Source organism: Rattus norvegicus, chromosome 4 (genome assembly GCF_021556685.1).
Source record: "Rattus norvegicus strain SHRSP/BbbUtx chromosome 4, alternate assembly SHRSP_T2T, whole genome shotgun sequence".
NCBI lineage: Eukaryota > Metazoa > Chordata > Mammalia > Rodentia > Muridae > Rattus > Rattus norvegicus.
Genome location: NC_141537.1, coordinates 24,607,738 through 24,631,149, shown reverse-complemented (window position 1 = coordinate 24,631,149; position 23,412 = coordinate 24,607,738). Strand labels below are relative to the sequence as shown.

General features: G+C 37.7%; 1 pseudogene; it reads left to right on the top strand.

Moving 5' to 3' along the window:
• The first annotated feature begins 5,250 nt into the window (after positions 1 to 5,250).
• Ppp1r3bl1 (protein phosphatase 1, regulatory subunit 3B like 1) lies at positions 5,251 to 5,931 on the top strand (annotated as a pseudogene).
• The last annotated feature ends 17,481 nt before the right edge of the window (positions 5,932 to 23,412 follow it).

Below are 23,412 nucleotides of genomic sequence, written 5' to 3'. Positions count from 1 at the left end.
CAATATTTTTCCATTGCTGGTGGCATTGCAAACTGGTACAACCACTCTGGAAATCAATTTGGATGTTGTTCGGAAAATTGGAAATCACACTTGTCCATATACCCCAAAAAATGCCTCCCAATGCCACAGGGGCATGTGTTCTACTATGTTCATAGAAACCTAATTTGTGATAGTAAGAAGCTAGAAACAACCCAGATATCCCATAATGGAAGAATAAATACAGAAGATGTGGTTCACTTACACAATGGAATACTAGTCAATTATGAATGAGGACATCATGAGTTTTTCAGAATATTTTTACTTCTCACCCATTCCCAAATACTCTCAAACTTTTTCTATTCATTTTTAAGGAAATGCTCTAATTAAACTTCCTGCCCTTAAGATTTTACCCTATTTCCCCTGTCTGTTACAATAATCATTACTATTTTCTAATATACCACCTGCAGGCAACCATTAAGGTCAATTATTCCTTTAGAGAAAAATAGTGGAGAACAAATGAAGTAGTTTTGCTCATGACAAAAGCTACCAGAACTTTGAAGACTGTTAAATAAAGCAAAAATCCCTCATAGGTCATTTCGTAGGACCTCAAATACCTCACAGGAAATGTGAGACCTCAAAGACTCCATTATGTACATGAACATTTCCAGTTCCTCGTGGCATCTTATATCTTAGTTTCTAGAACTGTGCAACCTACCCCATGTTAGGTCTGTATGACATTATCTGTATTCTTCTGAATACTTGGATATGTTTCACTATTTACCTGTGAATTGTGCATAACTATCAATAATGCAATTATTGAGTATACTGTTAGAGAACAATGGAAGTGAGTCAATTGTCCAAAAGTATTGTTTAGTTGGTCTTGGTTTTAGACCATTCTGAAGTCCGTTTAGACATTCTCATCTATTTAAGACCCCCAAATATTCTAGAAACCCAATCCTGGATAATATAATAATTTTCAGTATAGCCTTGGTTACATTATAGATAATAGTTTGAATTTTCATTAGTCTATCAACATTATTCGGCTTTAAGTACTCTAAACAAGATACTGAGATAATTAGCATATGAAGAGAAATTAACTTTATTTTGGATCATAGCTTTAGAAATGTGAATTTAAAACTGAACATAACCATTGGTTTGATTGTGTGATATGGGTGCCATTTTATGAAACCATGGGCTAAACAGCAGAAGAAAACTCTGATATCAGGAACAAGGAAATAAAAAAAGAAAGGGAAAGAAAAAAGCCATGGAGACCAAAATCTGTTTCTAGGGAATGACCACAATAATCTAAGAAATCCCAAAGCTGCATGGCTAAAGGTTCTGTCATCTCTCAATAACTGTTGTCATGGAAATCAAGCCTGAAACACATGACTTTTTGAAGGGCATTGAATGCTCAAGATATAATAACACTAGTCACTGTAAATGCCACTATGCTTGTGAATGATTATTAAAGATGAAAGCTAATAGATCAACATTATGTTAATTGAATCTGAAGCCTAATGATGTTCCATAGAATTTAAATTAACTCATGTTGCATGTCTTCACTTTGATAAATTTAATCTAAAATGCTGAGTTTCTGTACTGATTTAGACTGCACTTTGGATACTTGCTAATTTTACAAAGAAGAATGCAAGTCTAACCATTTCCGAGTATTGATTACTGGTGTTCCTTCAATTATGCTTAGTTTTACTCTTATATTTCCTAATTTAAAAATTGCTGGAGAGGACATTTTGTATGTACACATATGGGTACTATTCATTGTCAGAAAACTTCACAACAGATGATCAGGTGACCTAGAAGAAGATGATACCAGCTTATAATGTCTGTAACAGTCTGTATTCATCAAGACTAGGAATTACTTTATTAGGACCTTTATTCTTGCTCATGATTAACACTAGAGTTTCCTAAGAAAAACCTCATCTCTAAATCTTGACAATTTAAAGACATATACTGGAACAATTGTTTTATTAACATCTGCCTTTGTAGGTGTATTAAATTTAAACTAGTGATTCATTGAGGCTTGAAATGTAGCTAAGAAGGTAAAGAGGAATTCCTGTATGTGCATGGTCCTTGTTAAGGCTTGGGTAACTGCTTCCTATATAGCCAGTCATTTTGTGTTGCTACTGCTCTTATGAGGAAATTTTTCAGGTGCTGTTGCTAGGAACTTATGCCTGAGTTAACTGTTAACCCACATTCTGTTGTGTTCTATAGTTTGGAGCTCTTGGAAACCAATTGCAATAGAGGTCAGTTAGAAATGCTTTGTATAGTTAACTACAATAAGCTTGGATAGGAATGTGTCTTCTGACAGCACCTGTAAGCTGCCTCTGGAATGGAGTGCTATATAAGAGAGAATACTCCCATTTTACATGGAGGTTGAATGACCTTTTAAGTTCCCAGTGCTTCTCTGGGTAGCTGACATCTTTCTTGGCAGAAAGAGACATGTAGTGGGTAACTGACATCTTGGGTAGCAGGTTAAGACATAAATGTTAGTCAAGACAAGTCCCCTACAAGAGTTGAATACCTCACTCAATAGAAACAGGATAAGTGTACAACAAAGGCATGTTCCTGTTCCCATTGCTATATCTAAATTGTGATTGATGGAAGAACTTAGCACAATGTTTTTGGATTTCAGGCTTATAGGCTATGTAGGATTCTGGCTTGGGGTTATAGTCAGCTACATTGTCTTGTCCACAGGCCTGGTTGATCAGTCCCAGGGCAAATGCTTAATAAACTATCCCATCTGACTGAGATCTGTGTTCATGTGGTTTGTGGGGCAACTCCTGGATACCAACATTCTGGGGTTCAGTCTCAGTACTAAGTAAATTGGTCACAATGGAGCATCTCTATAATTCCAGCATTAGAGAAGAGGAAACAGGAGGATTAGAAGTTTACAGTAATTTTAAGCTTCATAATCAGTTTGAAACCCACTTTGTACATGAAATACTGTATATGTGTTGTTTGTATATGCAAATATGTATTATATATATATATGACACTTTGACAAAATCACTGACAATTAAAACACTAATTGTTTTGAGTTGTAACAAAAATTATTGATTATGGCTATCTTGCATAACAGTTTCCTGTGAAATTAAACCTATCCATCTTAGAGTAATTTTAATCCAGTAACATGACATGGTGGTAAAGGATCACATCCAAAGATATGATCTGATGAAATGCAGACAAGGCATGGATTACAGTATGAACTGGGTGGAATAAGACTCATCCCTAGTATATACGTTGTTTACTTAAAAACAAATATAAGGTTAATTTGTAGAAGGAAGCTGCCGTGTTTGGAAGTGACTTAGTTGAGGGGCAAACAAAGTGGCAAATCAGAGAAAGACTTGACAGAATGATTCAAAAACGCCCCAGTAACATGAGAACCGCAGAGGAAGAGAGGCTACTTAAGAACCACAAAAGATGGTATAGGATATCATGGAATCTGTGTGTGTGGGGTAGGTTTTACCCACCAGGACACTTTTACAGAGAGGAAAAGCTGGATGCAGGTAAAGACAGAATGAGCCAAGAATGAGAATCAGATGGTTTATAGAAATTGCCAAAGTTAGTAGGAGCCCCAGCAGAAAAGATCATTCAAAAGCTAAGAGAACCAAGTAGAATCCGTTGTATTGGAGGATTAGATCCTAGGAAGGCTAGAAGCTTCCAGACTTAGTCCTAGTGAAATTTAGAACAGAGAAAGAAAGCCTCTGGGCTTAGCTTGGGAACAGCTCTCATGCCTCTGAGGAAATAAAAGCAACATTTACATTGGAGGGAGAGTATAACACATGGGATATGTCAGTGACGGTAAAATAAAAAGATATTTTAAAACAGGATGTTAAAAGGGAGTTGAGAAACATGATGTTCTAAAGTGGTAATTCCTTAAGATCCAGAATTTACAAAAAGGAAAAACAACCAGATGTTCTTTTTTTTTTTTAATTTTTTTCATCTTTATTAACTTGAGTATTTCTTATTTACATTTCGGTTGTTATTCTCCTTCCCGGTTTCCAGGCCAACATCACCCTAACGTCTCCCCCTCCCCTTCTTTATGGGTATTCCCCTCCCCATCCGTCCCCCATTACCGCCCTCCACCCAACAATCACGTTCACTGGGGGTTCAGTCTTGCAGGACCAAGGGCTTCCCCTTCCACTGGTGCTCTTACTAGGCTGTTCATTGCTACCTATGAAGTTGGAGCCCAGGGTCAGTCCAAAAGGAAGGAAACCATTTTGCCCTGCAAGGCAACTTCGATCTCAGGAAGTAAAAATGATACCTGAGTCTTCCCGGAAACTGATGCTACTCACTAGGCTCTTTCCTTCCCAAGTAAAGATTGCTTAAGGACATGGGAACCTGGCAACAAGCTGCCTGAAAAAACTCAGGCCAAATCAGCGATTTCTCTGCGACCTGCTGAACTGTCTAAAGGTTGTGCAGTGGATTCTAGGTTCACAGCTTTTTTGAGCTTTCAGCAGTGCTGGGCTTGACTTTGCTGATACCTTTATCCTTTAGTCAACTTTGCTCCGTTAAGCCAGCCCTTATTCATATTCCTGTAAGTAACGTCAATTAAACTCATTCATATGCTAAGCTGGATTATGGTGGTATCATTAATTATTCTGTCATCAATTCTGTATCTGGTATCAGTAGACACTTGTTCATGTTTTCCCATAACAGAGTCACATAACAAAGTCTTACCTCGTATACATTAAACTGGAATCAAGAAGGGCAGGAATAGACTTTAGAGTGTAAAATTAGAAAGAACAAAAGAAAAAAAAAACAGAAAGAGCAAAAGGAAGTCATGTATTTGTAAAAAGTACTCTGAATGAATAATATCAAGTGGATGGGAAAAATATTAAATAATCTTAATGCATATTCCATAAATTAAGAAATTAATGATCATATGTCTAGCAGAAAAAATCCAGACATGAAATTGTCTAGGAAAATTAATTTATGACTAGCTCTGAGTATGTTGCTTGTGCGCATCAAACCCACACAGTAAGTCATCAGTAGCAAAGCACAGAATAATAGAAATTTGTTTTTTGGTAAAAGTTAAAGTGCGCCACGGGCTGCTGGAGCCGGAATCCAGAGTGCTGCAATCCAGGGAGCGGGTAAGAGGGCTGCTGTTGCAAGGACCAAGCTGAGTGCTTGCCCCGCTTTTGCCATCGTGGTTACTGTCACTGTCATCCAGTTCAGATGGTGGGGCGGATTGAAGGGTCTCCCCTCCGTAGTCAAGAGCTGTACCAGACTTCTAGCCTGCCCTCTAACGTGATGGCTGTGGACATAGAATAAAGCTACAGCAGTATGGTCCCTTCTCTAGCCAAAGAGCACTTTACCTTCAAGATCTCCCCCAAACTGGACAAGTCACTGGGCAGCAAGGAGGAAGCCGGCAGAATGGTGGCCCCCACAGTGCAGGAGAAGAAGGTGAAGAAGCGGGTGTCCTTCGCCGACAACCAGGGACTGGCCCTGACAATGGTGAAAGTGTTCTCGGAATTCAATGAACCACTAGATATTCCGTTTAACATCACCGAACTCCTAGGCAACACCGTGAGTCTGACGACAGCAGAGAGTGAGAGCTTTGTTTTGGATTTTCCGCAGCCTTCTGCAGATTACTTAGACTTTAGAAATCAACTTCAGACCAACCATGTCTGCCTCGAAAACTGTGTGCTGAAGGATAAAGCCATCGCGGGCACCGTCAAGGTCCAGAGCCTGGCATTCAAGAAGGTTGTGAAGATCAGGATGCCATTTGATACCTGGAAAAGCTTCACAGACTTCCCTTGTCAGTATGTGAAGGACACTTTTGCTGGTTCAGACAGGGACATGTTCTCCTTTGATATCATCCTACCGGACAAAATTCAGTCTTATGAAAGAATGGAGTTTGCCGTGTGCTTATTGCCTCATGTTTTCAGTACAGTAGCAGACACAAGATCAGAAATCATATCATCACAATGAAGCAGAGGTGATGCCTTAATCCACCTTGCGATTTGAATTATGGGAGGAAGCACTTCTGACTGTACTTCCTGCAACCCTTCTTTGGCAGATTTATACCACAAGTAAAGAGTAGAATGACTTTGAAGTGAGTATTCACTGTTAGATGGCCCAGAGAGGCACCATAAGTCCCTCACATCATCACAATTCTAACATGTGCTTATTAGATTTCGTTAGCCAGAATGCAAACTAATTTAATCAAAAACACATAAAAGGGGAGTGAACATGGATTATTCTGGTACACAAATTGGAAGTCTAGGGAGGGCATAATTAAGACTATTGGGAACAAGGCAGGAGACTGGGCTAGGTGTTCAAATACATCTGTATTAAACATCTTTTATGAGAAGTAAATAGGGCCATAAACAAAACAAATGCTTAATTTTAGATTTCCTCAAGGCTCTGTCATTTGCTCAGGGACTTGGGGTGGCAAATATAAAAATACCAAAAGTTCATCTCAGTAATTAGAATGCATCAAAAATAGTGGAGAAAAATAGCAATTTATTCGTTGGAAGAGATGCATTTAAATTTCAGAATAATTAAGTCATCAGCACAAGGTTTCTAAGAAATAAATGAATAAGGAGAATAAAACACCAGTTTATAAAGCCTCCCTCTGCAATCACAGGGCTTGGTGGTCTACTCTGCTGAAGTGTGCTCTGAAGGAGGTCAGACGGCAAGAATATTATCTCTAGAAAATGAGAATTTTGGGAGCACAATGTCATTTAGACAGAAGTTTAAATTAGGTCTAATTGCTAAAAATAAACGTTAATGGGAACGAAATATTCATGGTTTGTTTTTTTTTTTTTTTGGTCCACATAAAAAACAATGTGGTTCTGAACAAAATATAAAATATTCTATCTAAAAATGATATATTTATGAATCAGAATTCTATTTGAACTTTTCACAAAATTCACGTGTAGTGTCTTCCTCTGTTTGCTTGCTCTTGCACTTGTAGTTTAGCATTTTATACTTTTATAATGAATGGTATTTTTTGTCACTGTATGTTGTTATAGGGAGATGTGACTCCAAAGAATTGGGAACAGATACAATATCATATTATTCTTTATGTCTTCTCCTTTCATTAGTGATATTAAATGTATGTGTTGATAAAGCAAATATCATAAAAAAGTTTATTTTCAGTGTACTTTGACAAATTATAAACTTAAATTTTTATTTTTTAGATTATAATTACAGGATTTCTTCCATCCTCTTCCTCTCTCCAAAACCTCTCTCTCTCTCTCTCTCTCTCTCTCTCTATATATATATATATATATATATATATATATATATATATATATATATATATATATATATATTTAATCTTCAAATTCATGGCCTCATTTTACACTAATTGTTAGTGCAAATTATATATTTATGTGTGTGTATATTATATATATACATATATATGCGTATATGTTCCTAAATATAATCTGTTAGGTTAGTTATTTGTATATGTACAAGGATGACCAATTGTTATTTGCCAAACAATTGTGCTCTTTCTTTCCCAGGGAAGACCATATCTCCTGTTCCCAGTTTTTCTCCTTCTTATAGTTCTTGGTGGTTATTTGGGGATTTTATCTGCTGGGTATATGTATTAGTCAGGGTTCTCTAGAGTAACAAAACTTACATAATGAATTTCTCTTTTTATATATTGGCATTATTAGAATTATTTACAGGCTATTGTCCAATTAATTCAAAAACGGCTGGCTATGAATGAAAGTCAAAGTATCCAGTAGTTCCTTTGTCCTTGAGCCTGGATATCACAACTAGTCTCAGTATGCACTGGGATCTCAATGAAGGAGACTATTGCCAGAGAAGGGATGGACTTGCTAGTGGGGTGAGAGCAAGCATACCAAGAGCAAAACTTCCCTTCTTTCATATCTTTATACAGGCTTCTTGCAGAATGCATGACAGAATTTACAGGTGGGTGTTTTCCAGCTGAGAAGATCTAGACTATAGTTGTGTGTGTCTTCCTACCTCAAAGATCTAAATTAGAAGAAGTAAATCTTAATTTCAAAATAAGCAAAATTCCTTAATAGGTATTTTGGGGTTTTAGTTATTTCAGATGTAGTCAAGTTGATAATAAAAATTAACCATCCCAGCGCAAGGCCCTGGGTTCGGTCCCCAGCTCCGAAAAAAAAAGAACCAAAAAAAAAAAAAATTAACCATCCCAATGTGGTACACTAATAAAATGCCACTTTTATCTTCTCTCCAGTATTATACACTCACATTTGCATGGCACATTTTATTATTTGTAATGAATGAACACCATATATACCATGTGAGTGACAATAAAAGAGAAAGTGGCTGGGGTAAGACATGCCAATAAAAGTATAATATCAGAGCAATGTTGAACATATAACATGAGTAATTCCACCATGTGAAGCAGGAGTACAGCTTTCATGTTCCTCAAGAGACATTTGAAATGTTGTTGGTATTTCTTTTTATGTTATCTCATAGATCAAATGATTATAGGTCACTACTGACCAGCATATTCAGAGGAGAATGTAAAACCGTATAAATAATGCACTGCTTTTCAGTTTATGCATGAAGAATAGTTCTTATTGTTGTTGCTAAAAAGTGAACATATTTTTAAATGCATCTGCTTTAGATAAAAAGTAGTAATAAAATAAAGCTATAGCACAATTTGGATAACTGTCAAGGGATTTTTGCTGTGGGAGTACGAACGAATTTTAAAATAGTACATGCCATATCATTCCATTTGTATAATTATACTCTTGATATTATATGATGTGATCACAGCATTCCTACCTTTATTTTTCTCCCTCCAAGCCCTCGCACATTCCTGTTACCAAATCTCCTTCAAGTACATGCTCTCCTCTTATTTATTTTTTCATTTTACTAATTGTTATGACACGAGCCATGAAAAAATGATCTTCAGTCTGTTGACCAATAACAATGTCCCTGAAGGGTTAATGACCTAAAAGCCAGGACCCTAAGAGGAGTGGAGTCTACATAAGATTGAGAACATGTGCTTGAAAAAGAAACCAACACCATAATAAGATTATCTGCTAAAATTATTTTGTCTTGAACTATTAAAAAATATCTACTGATAAAACTTCCCCCCCCACCCCCAAAGTCCCTTCTTCTACCCTATAAGGTCCAAATGCCCTGCACCTGGGTGCAGCTCCCATTCCCAGAGAGAGACAGGCATCCTTCAATTGTTCTGTTAAAAAAAAAATCCCTTATCAGGAGTTGATTTTTTTTATTTTGTTTCCATGTCACCTCCATCAATCCTGATCCTGAGAGAGAGAGAGAGAGAGAGAGAGAGAGAGAGAGAGAGAGGTGATATATAGAGAGATGGATGGGATATCGCTATCAACAGCTGATTTTTGAACTGCAATCAGAAGTGAATTTCAATGTTACTAATTCATAACAAAAATTATTTAGCATCTATGAAATGCTGAATATTATTCTTACTCTCAACAATAGGGACAATCAGGGCAGGAAAGCGACTTCTTCTGGTATTGGCAATCTTCTTGCCCCTCAATCTGCAGACCCACTTTCTTTATCGCAAGCAATTTCCTTGACTATTTCATAGCTACCTGGTATTTATCTAGTTTTTTCTCTTCTAAAAATTTTAGCATTATGTTGGCTATTCTGCATCTCTTTTAAGACTTGTGTCTTTCCTCATATACTGTTCAAGTCTATTCTTGCTTGATATTTTGAATATTATTTCTGTGTCTTCTGGGATGAATTTTTTATTTCTTACTTACAAATTTGGACTTGATACTCTAAACATATAACAACTGTGAGCCATGAAGAATATTGACATGATGTAACATGCCTCGTTTTCTAGAAGAGTAAATGCTAGCCCTGTGTGAATATTCACTAGGAGTTTCTGAAGATGGCATCTGCTTCAGACATTCTTTCAATAATTAGCCAGCTCTTTTGCTTCTTGATTATGAAGGTAGATGATAATTTGCAAAAAACATAAAATTTCTATTTGGATTTAAGAAAGCATGCTTGTATAGTCTGTTTTCATTTTTAATCTATCATATCTCTATGGCCAGAATATTTGTGTTAATTAGACAGTACCTCAGAAATATCTCTTTGTGTATTATAAAGAGAAGTAAAATTAATTATTTAATACACATTTTGTCAGCAGTAATCTGAACCAAAACGTCATTGTAATGTGATAAGTTAGTAAGACATTGATAATAGCAGTAAGAATAATTATTAATTAATATTAATATTAATTATGCTTAGTGATGATAGTGTTTTGAGAGAAAGAACAGTATTCTTTATATTTCAGCACTTAGAGAAAATACATGATTTTATGTCCAATTTAGAACATTTGTTGATTTTGACAAATCAAGCATAGATATAGTATCTAGAAACCTGCATGTCACTGATGCTTAGACACTGGCGGCAAAAAGACCACAAAAAGGTCTTCATTTTGAAGAGCGCCATGGCAGATCTCCTGGTAACAATTGCTATTTGTCAGCTAAAGTGTAGTGTACCTGTAAAGATGAGCTGAATAGAGACGAGATGCCATGATTCTGATGAGCCATTATTGTCGTTGCCTACAACTTACTTTTGCTGTCCATATTTGAAAATATTCTCAAACACAGTTTGGGTTATATTTCTCTGTAGCTCTTACATCTTTATTTAACAATGGGTTTTTTCAGGATAATAGTTTATTTCTTTTACTTTGCTTACCACTAGTCTCACTTCAATACAGTGTAAGGAGATTTTCACCTTCAAAATAGTTGTGTTCTCCTACTCTGCATTTCTACTTCCGATAGCAGTTCTCAATTTTCATCATCCTTCCTTTCTCAGCAGTATTGATGCATTGATCACTTATTTCATAGTACTTAGTACGTATTCATTGAGTTTATTTTTCTAGAGAACCTCTTGGTATTTTCCCTGCTGCATCAATAGTGACATCCCCAGCATAGGACTGTAGAACATGTGGATATCAATCTTAACACTTGTTTTACTTTATACACATTTGCTTATGAATAATAAACCAGTTTTAATGTATACAAATATCAGTGACCTATAAGAGGTAGCCCCACCTTAAACTATCCTGTAAGTCCCTATGATCTATATTTCCTATTGGCATAATTCTACTCAAAACTCATATTACCCAGATACCTCAACGCTGCAATTTTTAAACACGCTTATCATACCTGTAAAATTTCATCCTCTTAAAAAAGTTTTCACTGAAACTGACAAACATAATTTTCTGTATTGCGTACAGTGTTGTTTTTCTCCTTCACTTTATTTTTTTATTTACTTTACTTTCCTTTGTTTATGTGCATGGAATCATGAGTGACATGGAAAACACATAGCGGTCAGAAGATAACCTGCAAGAATAAGTCTCACCTTTACAACATGGGTTTTCAAGATTGAACTCTGTTTGACTTGGAGATAAATGTCTTTATTTGTTGAGTCATTACACAGCCCTAATAATACTTTCACATAACATACATGTGCATATTGAAAATTGAATAAATATAGAAAACTAACAAATTTACATAGTTATTTTATAAGGAGCTTAATAAATCCACTTTTCAAGAATGTTATACACTTCTAAACATAGGCAAAAAATTCCTTGAGCTCTTTATCTTACATGAATGATATTTTGTATACTTTGACTAATATTTCTTCAATATATCCTATTCCTTGTGGCTAAAACTTCCATGTAGCTATCAGTCCAAACCTCATTGTATGAGATCACATATTTCTTTCTTAGGAGCAAGATGGCCTAGTAGATCTCTTTCTGTTCATAGTGATTTCATTTAACATAACAACAAAATACTCATCCATGGTGTACCAGGTGAAAATAATCTGTATTATTTTGTAGCTAAGAAATATATTCCTCTACATTAAAACCATATTTTATTTATTCATTCAACCACTTCTGAGCGTTTAGGATGGCATACATATCATCTAAACATACTGATTTATTCCTGTAAACGGTGGTGGGACAGATGACTCAATCATATGTTGCTTCTACTTTTAATGTTTTAAGGAGCCGTCACTCTATTTTCTATCCTGATTATGCAAGTCTGTATCCTCATTAAGTGTACACAAGAGTTGCTTGTCATCCATACCCTTGTCTATACTTGTTATAGTTTTCCACTCTTAAATAGCATGTCGATAAGTGGTCATGTGCTTTTGACTCGCAATTCCCTTGTTTATTTAAATATCTCATTTTTGATATATCTATTTGTGCCCATTGTAATTTTTAAATTGAGTTATTGCTCACTATAATTTATTTGAGACTATTTGTATTTTGAATACCAGTCCATTCTCTGTGACTTAATTTCCTCCAACTCAATTACAGTCGTACTGAGTTCTAGCTAAGGTTTATTCATCTTTCATTCTTTATCATTGTAAGATTGAGAATATTTGGAAAAAATTTCATATTATCTCTGTCTAAAATATTTAAATTCAATTAATAGCTCTCATTAAAATTGAAACATGATCCAACATCATTTGTAATTTAATTAATTGGGAGAACACTCTAATTTTGTCTTGTGCTCTTTGTCTCAGTTATAATGTTTATCATCTATTTATCACCTAACTATATATTCAAGTTCCACTGTAGAGTACTACTTTTCTTCACTAATATGTGTTAATGGCTTTTTAATTCACTTGAAAAAGCAGTTCACATGATTCCTAAAGATTAGTATCAATGCTATGGTGTGCATACAGACAGGAGCTTATTATGGCTGTCCTGTGAGAGACAAGCAGCTGGCTGAAAAAGACACATATACTTACACTCAATCATTGGACTGGTCAGGAACTCCTGTGGTTGAATTGGGGAGAGGCTGGAAGAAGCTGAGGAGGAGAGTGACTCCATAAGAAGACCAGCAGTCTCAACTAACCCACACCCCTGAGATCTCAGGCACTGAGCCAAGAATCAGGCAGCATACATGAGCTGGCCCGACCCAACCCCCACCCAACCCCCAACCTCCCTGCAACACATATATAACAGAGAATTGACTCTCCTAGCCCCAGTAGGAGAAGCTACACCTAACCCTATGGAGACTTGAGGTCCTTGGGGATGGGGAGGCCTCATGTGTGGTCGGACTGTGGGGGGTAGGTATCCTGGAGAAGAGGAATGGGATAAGGAACTGTAGGAGGGGGCGCTGGGAAGGGTCAACATCTGAACTGTAAAACTAAAAGCAGTGAATAAAAAAGTGATAACTTAAACAAATAGTAGTCAGAAAGCATGTCCGATGATAATGCCATAGCTCGGAACCTCGCTGATCCCCGCCCGCAACTCACTGCTCCCAAACCCCATGGGGGAGAGAGCTCACCACCCAGACAGGTGGGCACTCCTGAGACTGCAGAACGGGAGAGACCACCAATACTGCCCACCCCTGCCCACATCCCTGGCCCAAAAGGAAACTGTATATGGCCTCTGGAAACCGGAAGATAGGGGCACTGGAACTGCAGGTCCCCTGCTCTCCAGACACTGCCAGGACCTGAAGGGACTGGATCAACAGTACTCTGCAAACAAATCCCATGGGAGGGAGAGCTAAAGCTTCAGAGATGCAGATATGACTGGGAAGCCAGAAGAGACTACATGCTGCCCACATTTCTGACTCCAGAGGAAAACACCTAACGCCATCTGGGACCCTGGTGCACAGGGTCTCCCAGAAAAGGTGGCGGAGGCCCTCCTGATTGCTGCCCTCATGGAGAGCTCAAAAGCAACACCCCATGAGCAAACTTGAGCCTCGGGACCACAGGTAAGACCAACTTTTCTGCTCCAAGCAACCTGCCTGGTGAACTCAGGATTCAGGCCCACAGGAACAGCTGAAGACCAGTAGACAGGAAAGACTACACGCCAGAAAGTAGAACACTCTGTTCCCATAACTGGCTGAAAGAAAACAGGAAAACAGGTCTACAGCACTCCTGACACACAGGCCTATAGGACAGTCTAGGCACTGTCAGAAATAGCAGAACAAGGTAACACCAGAGGCGATCTGATGGAGAGAGCAAAGCGCAGGAACCCAAGCAATAGAAACCAAGATTACATGGATCATAGGGGCCCAATTCTCCCACCAAAGCAAACACTAAATATCCAAACACACCAGAAAAGCAAGATCTAGATTTAAAATCATATTTGATCATGATGCTGGAGGACTTCAAGAAAGACATGAAGAACTCCCTTAGAGAAATGCAAGAAAACATAAATAAACAAGTAGAAGCCTATAGAGAGGAATCACAAAAACCCCTGAAAGAATTCCAGAAAAACACAATCAAACAGATGAAGGAATTAAAAATGGAAATAGAAGCAATAAAGAAAGGACACAGGGAAACAACCCTAGATATAGAAAACCAAAGGAAGAGACAAGGAGCCGTAGATACAAGCATCACCAACAGAATACAAGAGATAGAAGAGAGAATCTCAGGAGCAGAAGATTCCATAGAAACCATTGACACAACTGTCAAAGATAATGTAAAACGTAAAAAGCTACTGGCCCAAATCATACAGGAAATCCAGGACAAATAGTAGTCAGAAAGCATGTCCGATGATAATGCCATAGCTCCACTGGTTCTTTCCTTGTCAGTCGCACCACATGATATATAGAACCCTCATAGAGGCTCCACATTCATTATTCTTTTTCCTCTGCTTTTTGTTTGTTTGCTTGTTTTCCTCAGTGGCACCCAGGAGCAGTCTCAAGCATTTTTTTCCCCAGATACTTTTTCCATGAGTAATTTACGCATTAGATTTAGCCGTTTGTTCCATTATTATCTTTAGTTATTTTGCCCTTTTATTTTTCATGCTTTGACTTTCTCTCCTTTGTGAGAGCTGTTTTACATTTTACCTATTAAGTTTTGAACACATATTAAGGACAATTAAAGGAAGATTGTTCCTCGTTCTATTTTACTAAAATTTTAGATGAGTTAATTGAAAATTAGATAAACTTTAATAGCAAATTTTAACGCATTGTAAAAGTATCTATTATCTTCATGTATATTCATTCTTATTTTTTAAAGGCAAATTTTTTTCATCTTTATTTTTTTTCTTTTTTTTTTCCTTCTTTTTTTTTACTATTAACTTGAGTATTTCTTATATACATTTCGAGTGTTATTCCCTTTCCCGGGTTCCGAGCAAACATCCCCCTCCCCCGTCCCCTTCCTATGGGTGTTCCCCTCACAACCCTCCCCCCATTGCCGCCCTCCCCCCAACAGTCTACTTCACTGGGGGTTCAGTCTTAGCAGGACCCAGGGCTTCCCCTTCCACTGGTGCTCTTACTAGGATATTCATTGCTATCTATGAGGTCAGAGTCCAGGATCAGTCCATGTATAGTCTTTAGGTATTGGCTTAGTCCCTGGAAGCTCTGGTTGCTTGGCATTGTTGTACATATGGGGTCTCGAGCCCCTTCAAGCACTTCCAGTTCTTTCTCTGATTCCTTCAACGGGGGTCCTATTCTCAGTTCAGTGGTTTGCTGCCGGCATTCGCCTCTGTATTTGCTGTATTCTGGCTGTGTCTCTCAGGAGCGATCTACATCCGGCTCCTGTCGGTCTGCACTTCTTTGCTTCAGCCATCTTGTCTAATTGGGTGGCTGTATATGTATGGGCCACATGTGGGGCAGGCTCTGAAAGGGTGTTCCTTCAGTCTCTGTTTTAATCTTTGCCTCTCTCTTCCCTGCCAAGGATATTCTTGTTCCCCTTTTAAAGAAGGAGTGAAGCATTCACATTTTGATCATCTGTCTTGAGTTTCATGTGTTCTAGGGATCTAGGGGAATTCAAGCATTTGGGCTAATAGCCACTTATCAATGAGTACATACCATGTATGTCTTTCTGTGATTGGGTTAGCTCACTCAGGATGATATTTTCCAGTTCCAAACATTTGCCTACGAATTTCATAAAGGCATTGTTTTTGATAGCTGAGTAATATTCCATTGTGTAGATGTACCACATTTTCTGTATCCATTCCTCTGTTGAAGGGCATCTGGGTTCTTTCCATTTTCTGGCTATTATAAATAAGGCTGCGATGAACATAGTGGAGCACGTGTCTTTTTTATATGTTGGGGTATATGCCCAAGAGAGGTATAGCTGGATCCTCAGGCAGTTCAATGTCCAATTTTCTGAGGAACCTCCAGACTGATTTCCAGAATGGTTGTACCAGTCTGCAACCTCACCAACAATGGAGGAGTGTTCCTCTTTCTCCGCATCCTCGCCAGCATCTGCTGTCACCTGAGTTTTTGATCTTAGCCATTCTCACTGGTGTGAGGTGAAATCTCAGGGTTGTTTTGATTTGCATTTCCCTTATGACTAAAGATGTTGAACATTTCTTTAGGTGTTTCTCAGCCATTCGGCATTCCTCAGCTGTGAATTGTTCGTTTAGCTCTGAACCCCATTTTTTAATAGGGTTATTTGTCTCCCTGCGGTCTAACTTCTTCAGTTCTTTGTATATTTTGGACATAAGGCCTCTATCTGTTGTAGGATTGGTAAAGATCTTTTCCCAATCTGTTGGTTGCCGTTTTGTCCTAACCACAGTGTCCTTTGCCTTACAGAAGCTTTGCAGTTTTATGAGATCCCATTTGTCGATTCTTGATCTTAGAGCGTAAGCCATTTGTGTTTTGTTCAGGAAAGTTTTTCCAGTGCCCATGTGTTCCAGATGCTTCCCTAGTTTTTCTTCTATTAGTTTGAGTGTGTCTGGTTTGATGTGGAGGTCCTTGGTCCACTTGGACTTAAGCTTTGTACAGGGTGATAAGCATGGATCGATCTGCATTCTTTTATATGTTGACCTCCAGTTGAACTAGCACCATTTGCTGAATATGCTATCTTTTTTCCATTGGATGGTTTTGGCTCCTTTGTCAAAAATCAAGTGACCATAGGTGTGTGGGTACATTTCTGGGCCTTCAATTCTATTCCATTGTTCTGTCTGTCTCTGTACCAATACCGTGCAGTTTTTATCACTATTGCTCTGTAATACTGCTTGAGTTGAGGGACAGTGATTCCCTCTGAAGTCCTTTTATTGTTGAGGATAGTTTTAGCTATCTTGGGTTTTTGTTATTCCAGATGAATTTGCAAATTGTTCTAACTCTCTGAAGAATTGGATTGGTATTTTGATGGGGATTGCATTGAATCTGTAGATCGCTTTTGGTAAAATGGCCATTTTTACTATATTAATCCTGCCAATCCATGAGCATGGGAGATCTTTCCATCTTCTGAGGTCTTCTTCAATTTCTTTCTTCAGTGTCTGAAGTTCTTATAGTACAAATCTTTTACTTGCTTGGTTAAAGTCACACCGAGGTACTTTATATTATTTGGGTCTATTATGAAGGGTGTCATTTCCCTAATTTCTTTCTCACCTTGTTTCTCTTTTGTGTAGAGGAAGGCTACTGATTTATTTGAGTTAATTTTATACCCAGCCACTTTTCTGAAGTTGTTTATGAGCTTTAGTAGTTCCCTGGTGGAACTTTTGGGATCACTTAAATAAACTATCATATCATCTGCAAATAGTGATATTTTGATTTCTGCTTTTCCTATCTGTATCACCTTGACCTCCTTTTGTTGTCTGATTGCTCTGGCTAGAACTTCAAGAACTATATTGAATAAGTAGGGAGAGAGTGGACAGCCTTGTCTAGTCCCTGATTTTAGTGGGATTGCTTCAAGTTTCTCTCCATTTAGTTTAATGTTAGCAACTGGTTTGCTGTATATGGCTTTTACTATGTTTAGGTATGGGCCTTGAATTCCTATTCTTTCCAGGACTTTTATCATGAAGGGTTGTTGAATGTTGTCAAATGCTTAATCAGCATCTAATGAAATGATCATGTGGTTTTGTTCTTTCAGTTTGTTTATATAATGGATCACGTTGATGGTTTTCCATATATTAAACCATCCCTGCATGCCTGGCATGAAGCCTACTTGACCATGGTGGATGATTGTTTTGATGTGCTCTTGGAATCGGTTTGCCAGAATTTTATTAAGTATTTTTGTGTCGATATTCATAAGGGAAATTGGTCTGAAGTTCTCTTTCTTTGTTGTGTCTTTGTGTGGTTTAGGTATAAGAGTAATTTTGGCTTCATAGAAGGAATTCGGGAGTGATCCATGTGTTTCAATTTTGTGGAATAGTTTGGAGAATATTGGTATGAGGTCTTCTATGAAGGTTTGATAGAATTCTGCACTAAACCCGTCTGGACCTGGGCTCTTTTTGGTTGGGAGACCTTTAATGACTGCTTCTATTTCCTTAGGAGTTATAGGGTTGTTTAACTGGTTTATCTGTTCCTGATTTAACTTCAGTACCTGGCATCTGTCTAGGAAATTGTCCATTTCCTGAAGATTTTCAAGTTTTGTTGAATATAGGATTTTATAGTAAGATCTGATGATTTTTTGAATTTCCTCTGAATCTGTAGTTATGTCTCCCTTTTCATTTCTGATTTTGTTAATTTGGACACACTCTCTGTGTCCTCTCGTTAGTCTGGCTAATGGTTTATCTATCTTGTTGATTTTCTCAAAGAACCAACTTTTGGTTCTGTTGATTCTTTCTATGGTCCTCTTTGTTTCTACTTGGTTGATTTCAGCTCTGAATTTGAATATTTCCTGCCTTCTACTCCTCCTGGGTGTATTTGCTTCTTTTTGTTCTAGAGCTTTTAGGTGTGCTGTCAAGCTGCTGACATATGCTCTTTCCTGTTTCTTTCTGCAGGCACTCAGCGCTATGAGTTTTCCTCTTAGCAAAGCTTTCATTGTGTCCCATAAGTTTGGGTATGTTGTACCTTCATTTTCATTAAATTTTAAAAAGTTTTTAATTTCTTTCTTCATTTATTCCTTGACCAGGTTATCATTGAGTAGAACATTGTTCATTTTCCACGTATATGTGGGCATTCTTCCCTTATTGTTATTGAAGACCAGTTTTAGGCCGTGGTGGTCTGATAGCACGCATGGGATTATTTCTATCTCTCTGTACCTGTTGAGGCCCGTTTTTTGACAAATTATATGGTCAATTTTGGAGAAAGTACCATGGGGAGCTGAGAAGAAGGTATATCCTTTTGCTTTAGGATAGAATGTTCTATAAATATCCGTTAAGTCCATTTGGCTCATGACTTCTCTTAGTCTGTCTACGTCTCTGTTTAATTTCTGTTTCCATGATCTGTCCATTGATGAGAGTGGGATGTTGAAATCTTCCAGTATTATTTGTGAGGTGCAATGTGTGTTTTGAGCTTTAGTAAGGTTTCTTTTACATATGTAGGTGTCCTTGTATTTGGGGCATAGATATTTAGGATTGAGAGTTTATCTTGGTGTATTTTTCCTTTGATGAATATGAAGTGTCCTTCCTTATCTTTTTTGATGACTTTTAGTTGAAAATTGATTTTATTTGATATTAGAATGGCTACTCCAGCTTGCTTCTTCCTACCATTTGCTTGGAAATTTGTTTTCCAGCCTTTCACTCTGTGGTAGTGTCTGTCTTTGTCTCTGAGGTGTGTTTCCTGTAGGCAGCAGAATGCAGGGTCCTCGTTGTGTATCCAGTTTGTTAATCTATGTCTTTTTATTGGGGAGTTGAGGCCATTGATGTTGAGAGATATTAAGGAATAGTGATTATTGCTTCCTGTTATATTCATATTTGGATGTGATGTTATGTTTGTGTGCTTTTCTTCTCTTTGTTTTGTTGCCAAGATGATTAGTTTCTTGCTTCTTCTAGGGTATAGCTTGCCTCCTTATGTTGGGCTTTACCATTTATTATCCTTTGTAGTGCTGGATTTGTAGAAAGATATTGTGTAAATTTGGTTTTGTCATGGAATATCTTGGTTTCTCCATCTATGTTAATTGAGAGTTTTGCAGGATACAGTAACCTGGGCTGGCATTTGTGTTCTCTTAGGGTCTGTATGACATCAGTCCAGTATCTTCTGGCCTTCATAGTTTCTGGCGAAAAATCTGGTGTGATTCTGATAGGTCTGCCTTAATATGTTACTTGACCTTTTTCCCTTACTGCTTTTAATATTCTTTCTTTATTTTGTGCGTTTGTTGTTTTCACTAATATGTGACAGGAGGTGTTTTTTTTCTGGTCTAACCTATTTGGAGTTCTGTGGGCTTCTTGTATGTCTATGGGTATCTCTTTTTTTAGGTTAGGGAAGTTTTCTTCTATGATTTTGTTGAAGATATTTACTGGTCCTTTGAGCTGGGAGTCTTCACTCTCTTCTATACCTATTATCCTTAGGCTTGATCTTCTCATTGAGTCCTGGATTTCCTGTATGTTTTGGACCATTATCTTTTTCTGCTTTACATTATCTTTGACAGTTGAGTCAATGATTTCTATGGAATCTTCTGCTCCTGAGATTCTCTCTTCCATCTCTTGTATTCTGTTGGTGAAGCTTGTATCTACAGCTCCTTGTCTCTTCTTTTGGTTTTCTATATCCAGGGTTGTTTCCATGTGTTCTTTCTTGATTGCTTCTATTTCCTTTTTAATTCCTTCAACTGTTTGATTGTGTTTTCCTGGAATTCTTTCAGGGATTTTTGCGATTCCTCTCTGTAGGCTTCTACTTGTTTATTAATGTTTTCCTGTGTTTCTCTAAGGGAGCTCTACTCGTCTTTCTTGAAGTCCTCCAGCATCATGATCAAATATGATTTTGAAACTAGATCTTGCTTTTCTGGTGTGTTTGGATATTCCATGTTTGTTTTGGTGGGAGAATTGGGCTCCAATGATGCCATGTAGTCTTGGTTTCTGTTGATTGGATTCCTGCGCTTGCCTCTCGCCATCAGATTATCTCTAGTGTTACTTTGTTCTGCTATTTCTGACAGTGGCTAGACTGTCCTATAAGCCCGTGTGTCAGGGGTGCTGTAGACCTGTTTTCCTGTTTTCTTTCAGTCAGTTATGGGGACAGAGTGTTCTGCTTTTGGGCGTGTAGTTTTTCCTCTCTACAGGTCTTCAGCTGTTCCTGTGGGCCTGTGTCTTGAGTTCACCAGGCAGGTCACTTGCAGCAGAAAAGTTGGTCTTACCTGTGGTCCCAAGGCTCAAGTTCGCTCGCGGGGTGCTGCCCACGAGCTCTTTGTGGCGGCAGTAACCAGGAAGATCTGCGCCGCCCTTTCCAGGAGCTTCATTGCACCAGGGTTCCAGATGGCGTTTGGTGTTTTCCTCTGGCGTCTGAGATGTGTGTGCAGAGTGCAGTCTCTTCTGGTTTCCCAGGCGTGTCTGCCTCTCTGAAGGTTTAGCTCTCCCTCTTTTTTCATCTTTTTTTTTTGGTTCTTTTTTTCGGAGCTGGGGACCGAACCCAGGGCCTTGCGCTTCCTAGGTAAGCGCTCTACCACCGAGCTAAATCCCCAGCCCCTTTTTTCATCTTTTTTAACTTGGGTATTTCTTATTTAAATTTTGATTGTTATTCCACCCACCACCCAACAGTCACGTTCACTGGGGGTTCAGTCTTGGCAGGACCCAGGGCTTCCCCTTCCACTTGTGCTCTTACTATGCTATTCATTGCTACATATGAGGTCAGAGTCCAGGGTCAGTCCATGTACAGTCTTTGGGTAGTGGCTTATTCCCTGGATGCTCTGGTTTGATGGCATTTTTGTTCATATGGGGTCTCAAGCCCTTTCAAGCTCTTTCAGTCCTTTTTTTATGATTCCCATCCCCCAAATTGAATGTGTTAGGCAAGAGATGATTCCTATAGAGTGATCAGTTTGTATTCTTTTCTGCAGGGTGATTATATGAGGTAAACTATAGAAGAATGAGAAAAATTGTCCTGCCTCACTGCATCAAACACAGTGGATCCAAACCAGGCCAGACACATGGAGCATGAAATGTGACTGCTTGCATGTTTACTAGCTAAGAAGAACCTACAGAACACAACTTATGATTTGCAAACCAATGGCTACCTTCTTCCAGACTAATAGCAGAGTTTTCACCACAATTGAACTGATCTATTTTATGCATTAAAGGTGCAGTTTAATTAATGAATGATTTGATTCATGGAATATTTATATAAATATAGCACTTTGTGGAGCTAATACATCAAATTGGGTTAACTTATTAAAATTCTATCCCTGTCAAAAGTTCTCTTCCTATACAATTCACTAAAAGAAATCAGGAAAAGATGTTATACTTCTCAGTCATTGCAGCAAAACATATGTGAAAAATAATTTGATATTTATGTACATTTTATATTTCAACTCTCAAGTCTTAAAAAATCATGGAATATTACTCATAAAAGGTCAAGACCAAAGGTTTACCTGACATCTCATCAAGTCATAGGTTCCTGTTTCATGAGTAAAGACTGCATAATGAATTTGTCCAAAATGAGTATGTTCCGAGTCAAAGAGTAGATGTTTTTCACTTCTGTAGAGTGCAAATTAACATAGATGGCCACCGTGAAGAGTAGCTAGGCTGGGTTTATAAAGTTAATGCTCTATGTTCTAAATGTTATTTATCTTGACACCATAAAACATTTAACTCTGAAACATCATTTAAAAATTTTTAGTACAAAGATGTTATTTATGGAATCAATAGCCTTGAATTTGAATGGCCATGAAGTTGGAAATATTTATTAATCCCCGTGTCTTGCATATTCATTGTTTCACTTAAAAATTATTTCCCCCACACACACAAATTGAAGTGATACATTTTCGACCTGAGTATGGTTGTTAACTCGTAGAGTGAGGCATCCATGTGCTGAAAAGCCTGCCAGAAATAAAATAAAGCACCAACCACAAAAAAAGTTTAGGCCTAGATATTTTGCACTCCCAAACAAACTCAAGTGAACAAAGCAGCAAGAGGTCATAAACACATGATAATTTAGAACACAGGCACACACAGTGGAAGCAAAGTGATTAAAAATGCATATGCCTCACAGGAACACACAGCACTGTAACTCAGTGAACAACAGGAAAGAAGCAGCAAAGACTTACAGTATATTCCACAGGAGACTACATGTTTTTGGTTATTGTTGTTTTTGATGTTGTTTTTGTTTTTGTTTATGTTTTGTTTGTTTTCAGAGTTTTGGGTATGTTATTGAGTAAAAAGCCCTCTTGTTTTGGTTTGTTTTTTTCTTATCCTTAAATACTTTCTTGCTCAAGTATGCCTGAATCTGGAAAACAGAAACATCTTGATAAAAGTAATCACTGAACTCATAACCTTTTCCCAGTTGGTGATTTGGTATAGAACACAGAAAATCATCCACTGCATTTTAAATCACTGATTTATTTTATTATTTATTTGTTCATGTGCTTGAACATTCGTGTGAAGATGGCTACAGAGCTTCAGACTGATAACGAACTTCTAATTTAAAGAGTAGCTCCCTTTCCCTGTTTATCATCATTTGAATACTATAATAAAATATGGGCGCTGATGTACATTTTGTTAGAGTTATTGATTACTTTTTATATTTATGCAAGGGGACAGGCTTGAGGAAAATTAAGTGATGGCATAGATAACACTACCGCATATTCAGACATTATGGTCTATTGGGGAATGTTGAGATGAAGGTATCAATCATACCAGACAATTTAAAGATTACAGATACAGCA